The sequence below is a fragment of the Homarus americanus genome, unplaced genomic scaffold (assembly GCF_018991925.1).
Source record: "Homarus americanus isolate GMGI-L3 unplaced genomic scaffold, GMGI_Hamer_2.0 scaffold50924, whole genome shotgun sequence".
In the NCBI taxonomy this organism is placed as follows: domain Eukaryota; kingdom Metazoa; phylum Arthropoda; class Malacostraca; order Decapoda; family Nephropidae; genus Homarus; species Homarus americanus.
In genome coordinates, this window is record NW_024718094.1 from 5,950,663 (window position 1) to 5,956,662 (window position 6,000).

Sequence of the window (6,000 nt, forward strand, 5' to 3'; positions counted from 1 at the left end):
CAAAATATCTAATCTTTCGTTTTCTGTACATTTCAAGTATTAATTTATTTTTTATTTTTTTTTGCTAATCTTAGTATTTCTTCATTTGTTTTACTGTCAGTGTACCTTATTCTTAGCACTCGCCTAAAACACATCATGCGTTCAAATAGCATTAGCGGTGAAGCTTCTTACCTCACATATTATTCAGGTGGTTAAAAGGAAGGTCATATTCGGTCTCAGCACACACAAATACACTAGAAAAATATATTTTTAACTTGCTACAAGAAAAATTTACCCTACTCCTAATTAAGTCTACTCCCCATTATGTCTACTTCCCATTATGTCAACTCACCATTATGTCTACTTCCCATTATGTCAACTCACCATTATATATACTCCTTATTTTGTCTACTCTAAATATTATGTCTATCCTGATTTAATTTACTCCTGCAGACAAAATGCTAATAAACTATAGGGAAGAAAATTACAAATCAAATAAATAAAGTATATCATTCCTAGGCTTGACACTGAACTCCCCGGAATGCCTTCACGTAACACCCACTACTGTACAAGGATTCTAACTCCTTATACTCTCCTGGTCACTGAAATTAGCACTTTACCTTTGTATATATATTGTCAACAACATTTGGTAAATATCTGTTCAAACTGCTCTAAATGAAATAAGGTTTTGACGGTTTTCTTATGTTACCATCAAGAGAGCTGACTCACTGCGCCGTGTACTGTACTAGAGTTTGTATGCCTATGATGAAACTTGGATGACGATTTGATTATAAGGAGAAAAAAATATAAATCTATCATAATTATATACACGCATTTTAGAATACTGTTGATGTCCGTGAGATTCAACGCTTTATATTTTCTTTGTACATTTAATATTTACCAAATTGTATATAATATTGAATAAAATGAAGTCTAGTGTGTGTAGTCGACCTCTAACCGTTGCAGCTTATTCCTGCAATCTAATGTACAGTATATAACCCGTCTCACCCTGTGTTCTGATACGAGTTAATGATACCCCATGGATTACAAGTACAGTAATCTATTAGAATACTCGTATGTATATTTTTTTTCCACAAGAGATCGTATCATTGGGCAACTTGGCAGAGATCTGTCCAATATAACCCCTCGCGTGATCTATGACGTCACTTTATACATCAGCGTGAGAAATACGAGTTAATAATCAATACATTTATCTGTACATGTTTTTTTTACTTAAAATTGCAAGTATACTATAAATAAAATTAAAAATTTACTTAACATGCGGGGGGAGTTAATGAGGGAGAAGTGATGGGGGTTGCGGGGTGGATACAAGCAATTACCAACAAACTAAATACTAGCAGCAGCCTCAAGACACGGAAACTATCTAATGCTGAGGATAACACGTAATAACAATAATATCAATGCTTCCTGCCACTGCCAAACTTCATATCCTGGTAGATTTATCGAGTCTGTCTGTCAGTCTTATCATGTGTTTCCTGAGTCTGTATTAATAATTTTCATTCTGGACCAATATATATTTTTTTGTTCTCTCCCCACATCTGTCGCTACCGCACGATCATGAGTGTACGTCCACGCACATACACACAAGACTCCACAAATATATGTACGTTCATACAGTAACAAATTTATAATGCACACAGCCAAACGCAAGTACAGTACATCTACGTGCACACACGGTCACACACAATAAACATACTGTACATACAACCACACACACACACGAATACACACGCACACATGTAAGTTTGTATATTTTCAGTCACCGGCTGCAACTCTATTAATAAACCGTTTTTTTTTATTATTATTATTACATAGTCAAGCACATACGCACACAGCAGACACATAAAACTTATTCACATACAATATACAGTTGTACACCAACCAGCCCGTCCCCCCCCCAAGCAACACAGTGAACAACCACAAGTTAACATCAGTGTCAGTATAACTTATAATAAACACAGTTTGTGTGGTACTGAAATTACAGTGAATGGCACCACAAACTAAGTCACGACACCTGTGATTCTCATCGAACATATATGTGTATAAATGACAGCAATTCCTACGTTAGCGACAGTTTCATAGAGGTTAGGTTAGGTTAGTTTAGGGCTACCTTAAGCTATGATACAAATAAAGGTTTAGTTGTAAAGTAGGCCTACGGGTAATGTTACTCTCAAATGGTGCAGATATCAGGTAGGGTTTTGTCTGAATAATGATAGCAACTTGTCAGATACATGGCACTTATTCCCCCACACACACAAACTTAACTCTGTCATATATTAACATTAAAGTGATAATATGTTCACGGACTCACTGGCGTCACCGTGTGGGGGGGGGGGGGACGCCAGTACTGCACCGTGATCAGAACCCAAACATAGGTGACAACTGCCGTGACCATGTAATACGTAACGCCTCTTCCCCCACTGGTGCCTAAAATCTATTAACAGGTGGACATTATCATAAAGCAATTCAAGGACGCTTAAAACAGAAGCCTAAGAAATTTCACTCCCCTTTGGTGGATATTTTCTGCACGACAAAGATGAGGCAAGTAACAGGTAAACAAACATTCCTTTACACACAGTACGGGGTGGGGGGAGGGTCATATACAAGGTTTAAACTAAATGGTTATAAGTGTGAAAAAAGCACATCCATTAGTTAGGTCAGATAACGAAGTTAGTTGAGGTGAGTAAACGGAAGCCGGGATATTGGTTTCCGTTGCCTAGTTCGCGCCCAGAACCCGATTCATGGAGTCCCTTGTCTGTGTCGACGTGTATGAAGTGTTCTCTATTGGCGAAGACATTCATCCACTTGCCAGCCTCCTGACACGTACACCTACCTGCAAACTACCACCATTAATGACACAACTACCATTAATTACACAACAACCACCGTCAATTAAACAACAACTACCATCAATAACACAACTACCATCAATTACACAACAACCACCATCAATTAAACAACAACTACCATCAATAACACAACTACCATCAATTACACAACAACCACCATCAATTAAACAACAACTACCATCAATAACACAACTACCATCAATTACACAACAACCACCGTCAATAAACAACAACTACCATCAATAACACAACTACCATCAATTACACAACAACCACCGTCAATTAAACAACAACTACCATCAATAACACAACTACCATCAATTACACAACAACCACCATCAATTAAACAACAACTACCATCAATAACACAACTACCATCAATTACACAACAACCACCAACAATTGAACAACAACCACCATCAATCACACAGCAACTATCTAAAACGTGTTACCACTTACGGGATTGTAACTAATAATTCACTGGCAAATGATACGGCATTAGAATCTGTCGGGAGAGTGGCAGGTGGAGTCAGTGTTACACGTTGGATCCTAACGCTCACTGGATATACAATTATACACCAGGTTCTTCATTACTTACATACCAAGGCCTTCATTACTTATACACCAGGTCCTTCATTACTTATACACCGGGTCTACAACACCAATATGCTGGGTTTTATTTATTATATTATGGCAAATAAATAAACACTCTCCGCCACACAGTAGTCGGGTGACCACTCCCACACTCCACCTGGCAACAGCTGACCCACTAAGCTATTGGCATACTTGCTAGGATAAGAATAAGAACTTTATGTTTTCTTAGCAGCTCAACATTATACACTGTAACTTAATGTATTGAATATAACACAAATTAATTAAATCGACTATAAGTTCATGTAATCCTAAAACAAACGAATCTATCTCAGTTTTAGGTAAGGTGATGCTATCTATATATGCTATCTATATATCCCAAATAAACCAAATTGTTACAGTGTTTTGTAATGGATTAATAACCTTGATATAACACTCTGTAACAACCTAACTTAACGAACAGTAATAATTAATGTATAATTGATGGATTAAGGAAGGATAATTAAGTAATTAGTTAAATACACTAATTACAAGACAGTAATTAATAATGGTGATGATAATAATAATGATAAAATTTATAAGCAAAATAATAATAATAATAATAATAATAATAATAATAATAATAATAAAATTAATAATAATACGGTAATAATAATAATAATACTAAAAATACAATGGCAACAACAACAATAATAAATAATAATAATAATAATAATAATAATAATAATAATAATAATAACAATAATAATAACAGCTATCACAACCCCGAGTTAACAGGACAATCAATACAGGTTGAGCAGATTGTCCTAGTCGCTGTCCCAACTGCTGGTGAACGGTCAACAGCGTTAACTAATTATACTGCCAATACTGTGCCAGCCCACACAGGCATACACAAGTAACCCGAGTATATATTTGTCACCAACACCCTCCTCCAGAGTATATCATACGCCCTCTGGGAGTGTACAATACACACAATCTAAGTTAGTTTACTATTTATGTATGAAAAAACAGAAGCAAATTCACTGTCGTTGCCTCTTACCAAGGGTTCGATCCCCGGGTCGGATGTGAGAAAGGTGTTATCCAGTATGAACCAAGCATCACCAGTTTTCCCCCGGTACCCCGGTTTACTACTGTACTAACACTGACAATAAAAGTCGTAAAATAACATAATACGTAACAAAACACAGATCGACGACCTGAACGAGTAGTAAGATGACAAGTGGTGGAAATGAATAAATACAAATATAATCCAAGAACCAATGCAACACAAGATAATTCATGACGTGCTAATGAAAGTTAAGGCAACGTGTTCAGTTTCATCCAGAATCAACCTGTGTTTTGAAGCAACGTATTTCCCCTTTGGTGTGAGACTTACGAGACACGAACTATTTTAACTAAAAACTAAACTATGTATTTAAGTTTTCCTTCCCTCACAAATAAGGGAAAGGACTCTCTCGTGCAAACAACAACAACAACTTCAGAACATAAGAATGGAGGAAACTGCAGCGGGCCTATTGACCCATACTGGGCAGTCCCGTTTACACCCAACCCCTATTGCTCATATAAGAATCCAACCTATGTTTGAAGCTATTCAGCGTATTCGAGTTAATGATGATATTTGGTAACTTGTTCCAATCATCCACTGCTCTGTTTCCAAACCAGTGTTTACCTATTTCACGCCGAAATCTAAATTTGTCTAATTTAAAACCGTTGTTACGAGTTCGCTCCTGGTCGGATAGTTTGAGTATCTTTGTAATGTCCCCTTTGTTTAGCCTTGACTTCCATTTATACACCTCTATCAGGTCGCCCCTCACTCTACGTCTCTCGAGGGAGTGCAAATTAAGATGCTTTAACCTGTCTCTATACTCAACGTTCCTAATGCCCGGGATTAATCTTGTCATTCTCCTCTGGATTCTTTCCAAGGATTCTATATCCATTCTGTAATACGGTGACCAGAACTGAACTGCGTAATCCAGGTGATTGGGAGGAAACGTGTTCTCAGTGACGACGCAGGCCAGAGGCAGTAGACCTCGGCCATAGACCTTGACCTTAGTCAACTTAAGACTAAATGGGCTGGGCTGAGAACATAAGAACATAAGAAAATAAAGAGTCTGCAATAGGCCGGTTGGCCTGTGCATGGCAGCTCCTGTCGAGAGTTACTACCACTCTCTATCATCCATGAATCTATCCAGCATCCCTTTGAAACTTTCCAGCGTTCCAGCACTTACTACAAAGTTGCTAAGCTTGTTCCACTCGTCCACCACCCTATTTGTAAACCAGTTCCTTCCTCTCTCCCTCCTAAACCTAAACTTATCCAACTTGAATCCGTTGCTCCGAGTCCTATCCTGCTCGGATATTATAAGAACTTTATCTATATCACATTTATTGATTTCTTTCACCCACTTGAATACTTCTATCATATCTCCCCGCACTCTTCGTCTTTCTAGGGAATGCAAGTTTAGTGTCTTTAACCTATCCTGATATGGAAGGTTTCTAAGTCCCGGAATCATTTTCGTCATTCTTCGCTGCACCGACTCTAGTGAATAGATATCCATTCTAT